Source organism: Notechis scutatus, chromosome 7 (assembly GCF_049901735.1).
Source record: "Notechis scutatus isolate UNSWTSFEM ecotype Mainland chromosome 7, rNotScu1.2, whole genome shotgun sequence".
Lineage (NCBI taxonomy): Eukaryota > Metazoa > Chordata > Lepidosauria > Squamata > Elapidae > Notechis > Notechis scutatus.
Window position 1 is genome coordinate 7,732,068 of NC_142015.1, and position 17,299 is coordinate 7,749,366.

At 42.4% G+C, this 17,299-nt stretch overlaps 1 protein-coding gene across 3 annotated transcripts in view; it reads left to right on the plus strand.

Annotated features, from left to right (window-relative positions):
* The window catches only part of LOC113414504 (zinc metalloproteinase-disintegrin-like MTP9), a 132,574-nt gene that overhangs the window by 103,958 nt on the left and 11,317 nt on the right, over positions 1-17,299 (plus strand). The gene's annotated exons all lie outside the window — the stretch shown is intronic.

Genomic DNA, 17,299 nt, shown 5'->3' on the forward strand with positions numbered 1-17,299 from the left:
GCTGCTTATATAGTACTTTTACAGCTGCACCCTTAATTACATTCCTTTAGCTTAAAGTCACATACACTTTATGTGACAAACCATGATTCATCATTTTATTATCTTTACCCAAAACAGTTAGGGTAAAACAATGTTATCCCTAACAGCGTGTGGGGTTAATTAGTTAGGCGGATGCTAGTTTGGGAATGGGAAGGGGATGGGGCATAAAAGGCGCTGAGAGGTGTTCACTCTCAGCGCTAGCTTTGCTTGGGATTGCCGTTGTTTGCCCACTGGAAGAAAACAATCTACAATAAACTACTTTTCACCAAACCTGTGAGTAAATGTGTTTGTTGACTGAGTTTCCGGATTTCTGAAATAGGGCTTACAGGAATTAGCACAAAAAATTAAAAATGCTAAACAGAATTACTTTGAAGATGCAAACAAACCAGGCAGATGGTTAGCCTATAAACTGAGAAAGGAAAGAGAATCTAGAAGGATTAGTCAATTAATAAATGAAGAAGGACATGTTTGCTATGGAAATGAGGAGAAGAAAAAAATTATACAAGATTACTGTTAAGCCTGGATTCCCCAACGGGTGTTAAGGAAAACAAACTAAACAGAACGTGCAGCGAAGTCAGATAGGAAGACAGGTAAATGTGTGAGATAAGCCTTCTCGTTAACACGCAGTAAAAATACAGATACGCTTGTGCTATCAAGAATATAGTTTATTCCATTTAAGAATTATAGCATAGTCATTATAAACAGTCCATTAGTCAAATACCAAATTCAGTCAAGTCTTGTCGAGGATACTCTAATTGCAAAGTCCGTGTCGAATAGCCAGTGTCAGTACACATATAATAAATCTGTCCAAAACTTATCTTCTCTCCGTTGAGAAATATCTTCAAAGTGCAAAAACATATGGACGACACAACTCGACCAGGGCAAAACAATAGACGCAATCTATATAGACTTCTGTAAAGCCTTTGATTCAGTGGTACACGACAAACTACTCCTAAAAATAAAATCCTATGGTATCTCTGGACAACTGAATAACTGGATAGAAGCATTCCTGTCAAACAGACAACAAATGGTCAAAATCGGGCGTCCTATCAAATCCAGTACCTGTCAATAGTGGTGTTCCCCAAGGCAGTGTTCTAGGACCAACTCTCTTCATACTCTACATAAACGACCTCTGTGATCATATTAAGAGCAATTGCGTTCTCTTCGCTGATGATGTAAAGCTGTTCAATACCACAGACAATACTGCTACCCTACAAAAGATCTTGACTATGTATCCGAATGGTCAAACAAATGGCAACTTCAAATCTCAACAAATAAATGCTCTGTCTTACATATTGGCAAAAAAATCCGAAAATAAAATACAAGCTGAATAGTCAAGATCTTGTTGATGACCCAAGCTCTGTAAAGGACCTTGGAATACTCACCTCTAATGATCTAAGTGCTAGAGCACACTGCAACTACATAGCCAAAAAGGCATTAAGAGTTGTTAACCTAATCCTACGTAGCTTTTTCTCTGGTAATATCACACTACTAACCAGAGCATACAAAACATTTGCTAGACCAATACTCGAATACAGTTCATCAGTCTGGAACCTCATTACGTATCTGATATTAGCACAATTGAGAAAGTCCAGAAATATTTCACAAGAAAAGTTCTCCACTCTTCTACTCGTTGTAGAATACCTTATGCCACCAGACTTGAAATTCTAGACCTAGAAAACCTTGAATTACGCCGTCTTCGGTCTGACTTAAGCATGGTATACAAAATCATACATTGCAATGTCCTACCTGTCAATGAATACTTCAGCTTCAACCATAACAACACAAGAGCACACAATAGATACAAACTCAAAGTAAACCGCACCAAACTTGATTGCAGGAAATACGACTTCAGCAATAGAGTGGTCAATGTCTGGAATACTCTACCTGACTCTGTAGTTTCTTCCCCAAACCCCAAAAACTTTAACCTTAGACTGTCTACTATTGACCTCACCCCTTTCCTAAGAGGTCTGTAGGGGCGTGCATAAAGCGCACCAACGTGCCTACCGTCCCTGTCATATTGTTTCTCTTATTCTTTTATTTTTTCTTATATGTAACCATTTCATGTATTCACAACTATGTATACATTTATACTTATTATCTTGTAAACAATTGGCAAATCAAATAAATAAAATAAATAAATAATCCAACACTTCTTCTCCTCCCCGATCCAGCAAGAATGCAGTCTTCTATAAGCCAGCCAGTAAGAGCCAGAGAGTGCCTTGCTGCTTATATAGTACTTTTACAGCTGCACCCTTAATTACATTCCTTTAGCTTAAAGTCACATACACTTTATCTGACAAACCATGATTCATCATTTTATTATCTTTACCCAAAACAGTTAGGGTAAAACAATGTTATCCCTAACAATTACTATGGAAAATTGTATCATCAAGAGAATATTCAAGAAGAAAAAGCCAAGTAATATTTACAGAAAGCGAATTTACCTCAGATACCCAAAGATATTGAAACAATGCTAGAAGGGAACATAACGATGATGGAATTAACAGAAGCTTTAAAAAAAAAAAACGTTGCAAAAGCACCAGGTCCAGATGGATTGCCAGCGGAATTTTATAAGACATTTCAGGAAACACTGAATCTTCAATTACTAGAAGTTATGAATGAAGTTATGTCAAAGAAGAGAATACCCAAAACGTGGTCAGAAGCATACATTACACTTGTACCGAAGGAAGATACAGACCCACAGCAAGTTAAAAACTATAGACCTATATCCCTATTAAATTCAGACTATAAAATCTTTGCTTCAATCTTGGCAGAAAGACTGAAAAGATATTTAAATATCTTTATTCATGCTGATCAAAACGGATTCCTGCCAAAGAGACAAATCAAAGGCAATGTGAGAATAATTCTGGACACTTTGGAATACTATGAGGCACATCCTGAAAAGCAAATGGCCTTGATGTTTCTAGATACACAAAAAGCCTTTGACAATGTGATTTGGCGATTCATCTTACTGCAATTGATACAAATGGGCTTTGGTAAAAAATTTATCCAAGCCATTGAAACGATACATCATAAGCAAACTGCAAAGGTTATGGTAAATGGAGAATTAACAGAATCCATAGATATAAGAAAAGGGACAAGACAAGGTTGTCCACTGTCGCCTCTGCTGTTTGTGTTAACATTGGAAGTGTTGAATAGGAATATTAGAGAAGAAAAAGAAATAAAAGGAATGAAAATTAAAAAGGAAGAGTATAAATTGCAAGCCTTTGCAGATGACCTGGTATTTATATTAGAGGACCCATTGGAAACAGCACCTAAATTAATAGAAAAGATAGAAGAATATGGAAAAGCAGCAGGTTTGAAAATAAACAAAGATAAAACAAAGATATTAACAAAGAATATGTTAGCAAGACAAAAGAAAGATTTGGAAGAAGTTTTAGAAATACAGGTCACAAATAAGGTTAAGTATTTAGGAATATACATTACACCAAGATGAAGCACACTGAAGGAGGATAACTATCTTAAACTCAAACAACAGATTGCGACAGATTTGGCAAAATGGGAAAACTTACAACTATCATTGATTGGGAGAATATTTACAATTAAGATGAATGTATTGCCTAGAATTTTATATCTGTTCCAGACAATTCCAATCCGACTAGGGAAAGAGTTTTTTGAAGACTTAAATAGAATTGTGCTGAAATATATTTGGCAGGGTAAGAAAGCGAGAATAAAACTTAAACTGTTACAAGATGCAAGAACAAGAGGGGGGTTTGCCTTGCCCAACTGGGAGTTATATAACCAAGCGACAAATCTGATGTGGGTGTTAGGAATGTAAGTCACTTAACAATTATTTGGGTTGGAAATATATAAACCAGGATAGACATTTTAATACTGTATCTTTAAGAGCATGCTAAAACTGTAATTGGGTGTGGTTTTTCAAACGGCCATAAGATGGAGCCAGAAACCTGGGTTGTTTAGTCTCAGAAGAAAGTGTGTCTCAGTGAATCTCTGTTTCCTTCTGTTGGAGAGAGTTGCCGTTCCTACTAATGACTGTTAATGATCGTTGATGTAAGTCTGTTACTGAACTGTTTTTGATACTGGACTTCGTTATTGGATTATTCCTGGACTGAAAACTGACTGATTTAACCATGAATGACTTGGACTGCTTATCTTGGACTGTGCTTAAACATTTATTGGGAGTAAAAACCTACATTTACTGTACAGTGTATCTGTGTGCTGTGTGTGTGTTATTCTTCCCTACTCTCACTACGTCTCCCTGTATGCGCTCATTCTCCTAACGGGGAATGACCTCAACAGTGGGTAAAGGAATGGATAACATTAAGGAACAGTAGATTATTGACTTTAGAAGGCCATGACTTGCTGCTGGGATGTCATGCCTTTCTCTGGTATAAGGGAACTAAAACACAGGGGTATTTTAGAAGACATTACATTAGAGAGGCACTGTTTTTGTACTGGGAGAAGATAAAAACACAATACTACTTAAAAATCCCATTATGGATATCTATTATTGAAGCTTTTTCTTATCCAATAATATATAAAAAGGAACAAACAGTTACATATGGTGAGATATTGAATGAAAAGGGTGAACTTAAATCTATGGAAGTGTTGGAAGAACAAGGTGTAAAAATGAATTGGTTTTCATATTTGCAAATACAATCTAGATTTGATAAAGATTTCAAAACAGAAGGTATTTATGATAAGTTGACTGATTTAGATAAAATTCTGATGGGTACTGATGAAAAGGTAATTTAAAAACTCTATGGACATTTATTAGAATTTAAGTTGGAGGAAGAACAAGTCAAAGAAACGATGATTGCTTGGGGGAAAAAATTTGGATATGAGATTGATTTAGAGAAATGGCAAAAGTTGTGGTCTCAAAATTATAAAATAACAATGTCAACTGCTTATAAAGAAAATTTGTATAAGATGTTTTACAGGTGGCACCTACCCGTCAAGAATTGCGAGAATGTTTAAGAACAAATTGGATAAATGTTGGAAATGTCATCAGATACCTGGTTCATATTACCATATGTGGTGGACATGTTCGGACGCAAAAAGATATTGGACTAAAATCCACACATGGTTGGAAAAAATGATAAAAAAACACATAGACTTTAAATCAGAGATCTTTTTATTGGGAATTATACCGGAAATATACAATAAAGAGCTGAAATATTTGATTGTAAATGTCTTGACAGCAGCTAGAATTGTATTTGCTAAGAATTGGAAAAATGAAAATACCTATGCAGGAGGAAGTTATTAAGAAAATTATGGACTGTGCTGAAATGAGTAAATTGACATTTGAAATTAGAGAGCAAGAAGATAAGCAATTTTGTATGATATGGGATTTGTTTTATCAATGGTTGGACAAAAAGACATGGTAATGTAATAGATTAGATAATTTTGTAATAGAAGTTCAATAGATTGATATAAAATATAATACAGATATATATAACCATTGGATGAAAGTACAATATAAATTTCAAAATAAAATTTGGAATATCTCGTATAAAATGATGGAATAAATAGTTTAGTCATGGATGATTAATAACTGATAAATATATAAGCATATGTTAGTTTGACAATGTGAAAATTTATATAAACTGTGAGTAATGACTACGAAAGGATAGCACAAAAGATTTGTAACCAACTGACACACTATATGTATATAAAATGGAAGATGTTTTTTTGTTTTTGTTTTGTTTGTATATGTTTGTCTTAAAAATAAAAACTTTTATTAAAAAAAAACTTTTACATGCAACCAAATGAGTAACTCAACCTCCCAATATTCCATAAACCTAGTGTATTAGCTTCATGTTTATGTAAACTAAGTGTGCATATTTTTAAAAGTTAGTGTAAGAGGATTTGATGACTCTTGGTTCACTTTTCATCTGGAGGGCGGATCCACTGGTCCTTTAACCCTGGAGTACTGTGTACAACCTTTCTCCTTGGTCCTCACAGCCGACTCAGTAGTCAACAGCACCTGGTATGGTCCCTCCCAGATAGGTCGCAATTTCTCCACCACTCTCCACTGCTTTATCAGGACCCAGTCACCACTTTTAAAGTCATGTACTTGAAAATCAAGAGGCGGTGTTTGTGCCAAAAGTCCTTTAGACCTTAAAAGAGAAAAACACAGGGACAGTCCCTGTATATATTTTCTAAGAAAAATATCTTTAAGCTCTATTCTATTCTAGGCATTCCCACACTCCCAATATAAGGTATTCCAAACATCATTTCATATGGTAAAATACCCACATCCTTCCTAGGACAAGTTCTAATCCGCAAAAAAGCTACAGGCAAACATTTCGTCCAGGGAACCTGGAGTTTTAACATTAGTTTTTTTATTGAGTTTTTTAATGTTTGGTTCATTCTCTCCACTTTGCCAGAAGAACTGGTGCAAAAAGCAAGGTGGTATTGCCAATCAATTCCCAATGGTTCCATCACCTTCTTTACCACCTGGGAGGTGAAATGTGTACCTCTATCACTATCAATAGATTCAACCAACCCATATCTAGGTATTATCTGTTCCAATATTATCTTTACAGTCATCTGAGCATTTGCTCTTGCACATGGGAACGCTTCCACCCATCCAGTTAAGTGATCAACTATTACCAGCAAATATTTTAATGTTCCCACTGCTGGCATTTCAGTGTAATCTACCTGTATTCTCTGGAATGGCCAAATAGTCAAATCTCTTCCCCCTGCTATTCGTTTACGCATGATCTTTTTATTTATTCGTATACAATGTGTACATTTTCCCCCCACTTGCATAGCTATTGTATACATGCCTCTACAAATATATTTGCTCTCAATAAAATCTATTAATGCTTGTGTCCCCCAATGTGTTCCCTCATGCACTCTCTCTATTATATTACTCATAACAGGTTTATTTACTATTTGTAATCCAACCTTTGTTATCCATTTTCCATCTATCTTTTCTGCACTTTCTTCTGTCATTTGTTTCTCTTCATCATCTGTGAAATCAGGTTTTACATCACATTCTAAAGTAGGAATTAAAATAATTAATTGCTTCTCCTCTCCCATTCGTGAAGCTTCCTTTACAGTCTCATCTGCTAATTTATTACCCACAACCTGTTTCAAGTTTCCCTTTTGATGTGCTTCTATATGTATTATAGCCAGCCGTTCTGGACCTTCGGCTGCTTTCAATGCTGCTTTCAATACTGCTTTTATGAGATCTACTTGTTTTATTTCTTTCCCCTTACTGGTTATAAGCCCCCATTCCATCCAGATTTTACCAACACTTTACAAAATCCCATAGGTGTATATATTACCAATTGCATTTCTTAAAATTTTTAAGGCTTGTAATAAAGCAAAAATCTCACAATTTTGTGCTGACCATTCAGACAGAAACTTTCCTGCTTCCAAAATTTCAGCAGTGTCCCCATTAACTAATGCGGAGGAGCGCCTGAGAAATGTGTGTTGGAAATGCCAACATGCATTTCTAGCATGTTCTCCTCTGTCCTAAAATAGGATTGAGTGGGAGGAAGGGAGCAGGGAGAAGGGTAGGAGGGAAGGAGAAGCCTGGCTGGCTTTCCTTTGGCATGGGGTGGGATTGGGGGGAGACCAAATGCCCAGACCAAAAGAGCGCTGAGGAAGACAGGCTCCAAATAAGCAGCTTGTTTGTGCAGGCAAGAGCTTTTCTGGGTTCGCCCCCCCCCCCTTCAGCCTCCACATAGGGAGGGACCCTTCTCTGCTTGGAAGGGGGAGAAACCTCTCCTTAACCTCGGGCAGGAGTCTTCTTGTGTGGAGGCCGAGGGGGGGCTGTTGCTTGGTTATGAGGCGCCCGACTTCCTCAGTGCTTCCAGCCTGGCTCTCCTTCCATCCCCCAAATCCAGGCAGCCACACCTGGCAAAGGAGAGAGAGGTTTCCTCTGACTTGGGGGAGATATGAAATGACCAGATTGGGGGGGGGCTCTCCCCCCCATCCAGATCTTTTCAGCCTCCAGGCCCCTCTTTCTTCCCAAAGGATAAGAGTGACCCCTCCTTTCCCTTTGCTCTGCCCCACAATTATGATGAAGCATTTATGATTTTGTTACAATTAACTAAGTGTATAGATAGATAGATAGATAGATAGATAGATAGATAGATAGATAGATAGATAGATAGATAGATAGATAGATCGATCTTTGGTTATTCGGGTTTTCTCCCGCGTAAGATTGGAAGTATCTAGGCAACGTTTCCAAAACAAATACAACCCCCCCCCAGCACATCCTAGATCTGACCAACCACTGTCTATCCAATACATACTTCACCTACAACGGACAAAAATACAAACAAATAGAAGGAGCACCCATGGGATCACCCCTCTCACCTGTCATCGCAAACCTCTACATGGAACACTTTGAAACACAAGCTCTAGAAAAATATGATCACAAACCCAAACTCTGGCTCAGATACATAGATGACACCTTCATAATCTGGCCACATGGGAAAGAAAAACTGAACAACTTCCTCACACACCTCAACAGCCTACACCCCAAAATACAATTCACCATGGAAACAGAAGCTAACAATCAACTTCCCTTCCTAGATGTCTTGGTATACAAAAAACCCAATGGCTCCCTAGGACACACCATCTACCAGAAGAAAACACATACAAACCGCTATCTACATGCACTCTCACACCACCACCCAGCACAGATCAATTCCATAGCTGAGACACTCATCTCCAGAACAAAATGCTTAGCTGATGAACAACACCTAAAAACCGAACTAAACACTCTCACCAACGTACTAACAGCCAATGGATTCCAAAGAAAGAAGATTACCCACCTAATCCAAAAAGAAACCCCAACCAAAATCCAAGACAGAGAACAAGAGAACGGTAAAGCCCTCCTCCCATATATAAAAGGCACTACAGACAAAATCAGCAAGATCCTCCAAAAACACAACATTAAAACAGCATTCTGCACAAACAGAAAAATATCCACCATCCTAAGAAACCCTAAAGACAAAATCGAGTTAGAAAACCAAGGAGTATATGAAATCCCTTGCACCGCCTGCCCCACCACATACATTGGACAAACTAACAGAAGAATAAGTGCACACGTTGAAGAACATAAGAACTCAATCAAAAAAGAAGAACCGACCTCTTCCCTGGTCCAACACCTCAAAGCCACAGGACATGAGATTGACTTTAAAAATACCAGAACTATCACCAAAACCGAACACTTCAACAACAGAATAATCAGAGAAGCCATAGAGATAGAAAAACGCCCACACAGCATGAACAAAAGAGATGACACCTCCCGCTTACCAGCCATTTGGAAACCCTCCCTCATGAACAGACGAGTACCTAACATGATGAATGACACCAGACCCACACCCACGAGGGCCACACAAGATGCCACCACCACACTTCCACGTAAAAAGCAGACTCACACCCACACAGAAGATGAGACACGACCACAGACCAGAAGCCGCACTGCAGCTGCATCACTACCCACTTCAAACCCCTCTGAGCCATACATGAAGCGAACTGACCCCCACCATGAAGATGCAGCACGACCACAAACTCGAAGCCAAACAGCAAGATCACAGCTCACCAGCTTAAATCCCCAGTAACTAAGACCAACCTGAGCACAACCAAGCCCCCACCTGAACAGAACACACCTCCAGCCAATCAGAACATGGCCAACCCCCAACCAATCAGAACACAGCCAAACCCCCAACCAATGAGAAGACACCCCCACCCAATCAGAACACAGCCAAGCCCCCACCCAATCAAGTCACACCCCCACTAGCAGTTAAAAGGAAGAAGCAGCTGCAAGCTCACATCACTCTGAGAAGCACAGAGCTGAAGACAGAAGCCTGAAGATGATGAATGAGACTTCATCGAAATGTTGCCTAGATACTTCCAATCTTACGCGGAGAAAACCCGAATAACCAAAGATCCACATACAAATACCCTGAGAACCTCAGAAAATATATAAATATATATATATATATATATATATATATATATATATATATATATATATATATATATATATATATATATATATATATATATATATATATATATATTATATGTTGTGACTCGGGATTTGAATCTGGTCCATTGGCAGATGTGAGCTCGAGTGAAGAGGATCTGGCAGTGAGATTTGAGCCTGCATTGTTGAGTGATTTTGAGGGTAGCCAGGATGAGGAAGTGGACTTAGCTATGAGAGACGAACCTAATTTATTGGAGGTGTCGGAGTCTTCTACCTCCCCGAGTCTCCCTCTCTGATTACGCAGCAGCTGGTGGCAGATAATCAGGAAAACGTGCGAGAGGTTTCAGGCGAGGAGGAGGACTTTGAGAGATCCTGGCTTGATGTGAGAAATAGAGCGGAGATTGAGGCGTCAATCTCAATTGGGAAAGAGGCATCAAGCCAGTGATTAATTAATGAGACTAACTACGCCCCCTTAGGGGATAAAAGAAACGGATTGGCTTGAGAAATTTGCCAGAAGCAAAGTGTCTTGTTAGAGCGAAAGTACTGTGAAGATTATCTGAGGCATTGTGATTTATAGGCACTTCAGGATTGCCAAACAGATTTCAGAACTACTGCTGAGGACTGGAAAAACCTCAGCTGTTATCTTTGTTGGGGTTTGTTTTGGTTGCTTATATTTTTGGAACTTTAGTATTTTGATTGCTCACCTGTGGATACAGGTGAGACATAACATTTTTGCTTCTGGCCTGACAAACCATCTTCATACCAAGATGGACCAAACTCAATTACAGCGTTTGGTAGAGCAGCAACAGCAACAGACAGACCAACTGCTACAAAATAACCAGGTCCTCCAAAACCAGGTAACACAGTTGGTAAACCATGTTTCACATTTGCAAACTCCTCCTGCTCATCCAGCCCGGTATCTATGCCGGATAAATTCTCGGGACAGACTGATATGTTCCCGGCATTTATGGGACAGTGCCAATTATTTATTACCTTGCGGCCTGAAGACTTTCCTAATGACTGGGCTAAGGTGGGGTTTATTATTAGCCTCTTATCTGGACAGGCTGCCAAATGGGCTACTCCTTTGCTGACACAAGATAGCCCTTTGTTGAATGATTTTCAGGGTTTCCAGCAGCAATTGCAGGTAATGTTTGAAAACCCTATTAAGACTCAAACCGTGGCTAGACGTTTGCGGGACATTTGTCAGGGAAACGTCCTCTGCAGAATATATTGCAGAGTTTAGTCCTGCTCTGCATGGACTCTACTTGGAATGAGTCAGCCCACTTGGATGCTTTTCAGGAGGGCTTGGCAGATAACATCAAAGACGAGTTAGTGCATGCGGAGCGGGCTTTAACCTTGGATGCGCTAGTGGTTCAGTGCTTGCGTATTGAAGCCCGTTTACAACAGCGCAGGAGCAGACGGCCAGTTGTTGAACCACCTTCTCATTCACGTTCGCAAACCGCGCCATTGGAAGTTTATAAAACTACGACCAGGACTGAGGAACCGATGGAGTTGGGTGCACTCCACCCTCGGTTGACGGCGCAAGAACGCGCACGAAGGTTTCAGGAAGGCTTGTGCCTTTATTGTGGGGGACCGGGACATTTTGCCAATTCCTGCAAATGAAGAGGGACACGAAGACCAGTTCCTAAATCTACTCCTGGCCCGTCTGGAAACGGGGTAAGCCCGACCTCGGGGAAACCCTAGGTCGGGCACATCTCACACCACCACCCCAAGTTGCTGAGGTGAACCCTGGCCCTCCTCGGCATTTATTGTTGGACACCCAAGTTTTCTTACAGTCCCGGAAGGAGGGGATTCCAGCGGTGGCGTTGGTGGACTCAGGGGCTACTACTAGTTTTATGGACCGGGCCTTTGCAACGCACTTTGAGGTACCATTGGTTGCTGTGGATCCACCCATCAAGGTGGAAACCGTGGATGGGCGTGAGCTTCGGTCTGGGCCCATTCGTTTCGCCACCCAGCCGTTGCGTATGGTTATTGGGGATGACAAGGAGGTGATAAGTTTCTACATCACCTTGGACCTTCATCTCCCTTTGGTTCTCGGCGTGTCCTGGCTACGATTGCACGATCCTTTGGTGGCTTGGGTGCAGAATGCCATTTCATTCCCAAGTCTTCAGTGCGTGGATCATCTGAGACATATCTGCGCTGGTCAGGACATTGCCACCCCCGCTGTTTCCATACCACCGGAGCTATCGGACTTCTCCGACGTTTTCAGCGAGAAGGAGGCAGATCAGTTACCACCGCATCGAGCCTACGACTGTCCTGTGGACCTCTTACCTGATGCTCCACTGCCCAAGGGTCGATTATATTCCATGTCTGAGCCCGAATTGGCTGCTCTTGAGAGTTTCTGGATAAGAACTTGGCCCGGGGATTTATCAGACCATCGTCGTCTCCTCTTTTTGCTCCCATTCTTTTGTAAAAAAGAAGACGGGGAGTTACGTTTGTGCTGTGACTACCGCCGGTTGAACGCCATCACGGTAAGAAACAGTTATCCCTTGCCACTCATTCCAGAGTTGATGGAGCGGTTGCGGGAGGCCACTGTGTTCACCAAGCTCACTCTTCGAGGGGCCTACAACCTGGTGCGGATGCGCAAGGGGGACGAGTGGAAGATGGCGTTTGGCACCCGATACGGACATTTTGAATACACTGTAATGCCGTTTGGGTTGACCAATGCTCCCGCGGTTTTCCAGCACTTAATGAACGACATTTTATGGGACATGCTGGATCGGTTCGTGGTGGTGTACCTGGACGACATTTTGATCTACTCTCGGTCCAGGGATAGCCACCTTTGTCAAGTCCGTCAGGTACTTCAACGTCTTCGGGAGCATAAACTCTATGCGAAACTGGATAAATGTCTCTTTTTCCAGACTTCTATAGAGTTTTGAGGGCATATCATCTCTCCGAGGGCATTGCCATGGACCCGAAGAAAGTCGAGGCCTTGTGTAGTTGGGAACCCCCTCGTCGAGTAAAGGGACGTGCAACGTCTCCTGGGGTTCGCAAATTACTATAGGACCTTCATCCCGGACTTTGCCAAGCTGATGGATCCCATCACTCAGCTCCTTCGCAAGAAGGTCCCATTCCAGTGGGGGCCCCCGCAGCAACAGGCTTTTGAGACTCTAAAGAAAGCCTTTGTGGCTGAACCGATATTGAGGCATCCTGATCCGAATCATCCATTTGTGGTTGAGACAGATGCCTCTAATGTAGCTATTGGGGCGGTGTTGTTGCAAGCTTCAAGGGATGCCGCACCTCTTTTCCCATGCGCATATTATTCAAGGAAGCTCACAACTTCTGAGAGCAATTATACTATCTGGGAAAAAGAGTTGCTGGCTATCAAGGCTGCATTTGAGATCTGGCGACATCACCTAGAGGGAGCTCGGCACAAGGTAGAGGTTCGGACGGATCACCGTAACTTGGAACATTTGTCTACTGCCAAGAAGTTGAACCAACGCCAGATCCGGTGGTTGTTGTTTTTCGCGAGGTTCAACTTTTCCGTCACCTATGTTCCTAGTGGACAGAATCGGAGAGCAGACGCATTGTCTAGAAAACCCAAATATATTGGTCCCGAGGATCCTCTTCCTCCACGACGGTGTTGCCACGGAATCTTTGGCGTGATTCAGGATCCGGTGGATTTGAGGCTCGAATATGGGAGGCACAGCGATTGGACGCATGGTCGCAACAAAGAAAAGGGAAGTTGGACCTGATTCCCCATGGACTTTGGAGGAGGGCTTGCTAAGACATCGGGGTTTATTGTATGTACCCACCAGGACGCTTAGAGCCCTCATCATGACGCAATGTCATGACAACCCGCTGCTGGTCATTTTGGTTTTTACAAAACTCTGCACTTGGTCACCCGGACTTTTTGGTAGCCTCGAGTTCGACATGATGTTTTTCCTACGTCGCTTCTTGTGTACAATGTTGACAAGTGAAAGCAGCATCAGGTGCGCCTCCTGGACTCCTTCAACCACTGCCGACTCCGGGCAGACCATGGGGAGCAATCTCCATGGACTTTCTAATGCACTTGCCCTTCTCGTTGGGTTACACGACGGTGCTCGTGGTGGTCGATATGCTTACTAAGATGGCTCATTTTATCCCTTGTCGGAAACTACCATCAGCCCGCACTATGGCCCAGTTATTTTTACAGCATGTCTTTCGCGTACATGGTCTGCCGGACAGAGTGGTTTTGGATCGCGGTGTCCAGTTTACTTCTCAGTTCTGGAAACGTTTAATGATGGCATTACAAGTACAGGTGTGTTTGGCGTCAGCGCACCATCCGGAAACTGATGGCGGGACTGAGAAAGTTATTGGCATTCTCACTCAGTATTTGAGATGTTTTGTCAACCATCGACAGAACGATTGGGCGAAATACCTCCCTTTGGCAGAATTTGCCTTTAATAACTCTCAGCATACCTCCACTCGAGTAACGCCGTTTTATGCGAATGTGGGCTATCATCCACGATTCTTTCCGTTGACAATGATGGACTCCCCGGTTCCAGAAACACAAGAGTTTCTCAAGGAATTGCAGTCGGTTCACTGATTAGTGGCACAACAATTAGAATGGGCGAAGGAAGACTACAAACGGTTTGCAGATCGTTCTCGTCGGGCGACGCCTCCGCTAGCTGTGGGTGACAAGGTGTGGTTATCCACAAGACACCTTGGGTCGATCGCCCAATTAAGAAGTTGGACCACCGTTTCATCGGTCCATTCCCTATTGAGGCGGTCATCAATCCTGTGGCGTATCGACTTACCCTACCGCGCTCCATGCGCATTCATCCTGTCTTCCATCGTTCCCTCCTGGTTCCTGACTCCCCAGAGTGTGCTCTTCATTCTCCCGCTGGTGTGGTTTCTCCATCAACACCCAGTGAGGAGGCTGATGTTGATGACACGTTGGTCAGCATTACTGATTCTCGCTGGCTAAAGGGACGCTTCCAGTACCTCGTCGGGAGGAGAGCGGATGGCTCAGAAGTTTTTTCGTGGACGGATGCTTCCACAGTTCATGCCCCAGACATTATTCGGAGGTTCCATGAACGCTTTCCGTCGAAACTGCATCCGGATTGTCAGACTCGGGGGAAGGGCCCTGCGGTCAGGGATAGTGTTGTGACTCCGGGATTTGAATCTGGTTTGTTGGCAGATGTGAGCTCGAGTGAAGAGGATCTGGCAGTGAGATTTGAGCCTGCATTGTTGAGTGATTTTGAGGATAGCCAGGATGAGGAAGTGGACTTGGCTATGAGAGACGAACCTAATTTATTGGAGGTGTCGGAGTCTTCTACCTCCCCCGAGTCTCCCTCTCTGATTACGCAGCAGCCGGTGGCAGATAATCAGGAAAACGTGCGAGAGGTTTCAGGCGAGGAGGAGGACTTTGAGAGATCCTGGCTTGATGTGAGAAATAGACGGAGATTGAGACGTCAATCTCAATTGGGAAAGAAGGCGTCAAGCCAGTGATTAATTAATAAGACTAACACGCCCCTTAGGGGATAAAAGGAAACGGATTGGCTTGAGAAATTTGCCAGAAGCAAAGTGTCTTGTTAGAGCGAAAGTACTGTGAAGATTATCTGAGGCATTGTGATTTATAGGCACTTCAGGATTGCCAAACAGATTTCAGAACTACTGCTGAGGACTGGAAAAACCTCAGCTGTTATCTTTGTTGGGGTTTGTTTTTGGTTGCTTATATTTTTGGAACTTTAGTATTTTGATTGCTCACCTGTGGATACAGGGGAGACATAATATATATATATATATATATATATATATATATATATATATATATATATATATATATATATATATATATTCTTCAGTCTTTCTTCGCGGGTACTTACATGTATGGTATTCAGCTTTGCTCGAGTATTTTCCCACGTCATTGTAGTTGTGCTTTTAAAGTTGTAGCAACGTTTCGGCAGAATCTCATCATCAGAAGCCTGATGATGGCAGATGAATTCTGCCGAAACGTTGCTACAACTTTAAAAGCACAACTACAATGATGTGGGAAAATACCTGCAAAAGCTGAATACCTACATACATACATACATACATACATGTTCTGTCCCACCTGTATCCACAGGTGAGAATCTCAAGTTACAGAGTTCAAAATACTTTACACAAACAAAACCAGAGACAGAAGATTCAATTGCTCTGTTTACACAGTCCTTTGGCAATCCTCCTAGAATCTGTCTGGCAATTCTGTATAGTTCGTAAATCACAACGCTGTAGTCAGACGCACTTCTTCCAAGGCAAAATCCACTTTGTTTCCAGCAAAGATTACGAACTCGTACGCTCCCTTATATCCTGTGAGAGGGCGTGTCAGTCTCATTAATTAATCCTTTGCTGGACGTCTCTTTTCTAATTGAGATTGACGTCTCAATCTTCTCCTAGTCCTGGCATCCAGCCAGCATCCGGCAGTTTCCTCACAGCTTGAAGCCTCTGACACACTTTCCTGATTAACAGTTAACACCTGAGGTGTAATCAGGGAAGTAGATTCAGGGAAGAGTGGACTCTGAAACCTCAATAAATCAGGCTCATATCTCAGATCCAACTCCTCTCCCTCTACTTGACTCCCCTCCTAAGTCACTTAATAATGCAGGCTCGAATCTCAGTGCCAGATCTTCTTCATCGCTCGAACCCACATCTGCAGACTGACCAGGTTCAAATCTCGGAGTCACAACACTATCCCTCACCGCAGGGCCCTTCCCCTGAGTCTGACGAGCTGGATGCAGTTTTGACGGGAAGTGTTCATGGAACCTCCGGATAAGGTCCGAAGCACGAACCGTGGAAGCATCCACCCAAGAGAGAACCTCCGAGCCATCTGCCATCCTCCCGAGGTACTGAAAGCGTCCTTTCAACCAGCAAGAATCCTGAACGCTGACAACTGTGTTATCAGCGGCGGTCTCATCGTTGGGTACCGATGGAGAAGTTGCACCTTCAGGAGAACGGAGTGTACACCATGGGGAGTCAGGAACCAGAAGGGAATGGTGGAAGACAGGATGAATGTGCATGGAGCGCGGCAGGGTGAGTCGATCTGGCGACAGGATTGATGACCGCCTCAATAGGGAATGGACCATGGGGAGTCAGGTCCAATTTCCCCCATTCTTTGCTGTGACCAAGCGTCTACGTGCTGCTCCTCTCTTACTCGAGCCCACAAATCCACCGGGTCCTGAATAACAGCCAAAGCTTCCGGTGGCAGGACCGTACGTGGAGGAAGAGGGTCCTCGGGACTATGGTACTCGGGTTTACGAGATAGGGCATCCGCTCTCCGATTTTGTCCACTGGGAACATATGTGAATGAAAAGTTGAACCTAGCGAAGAACAACG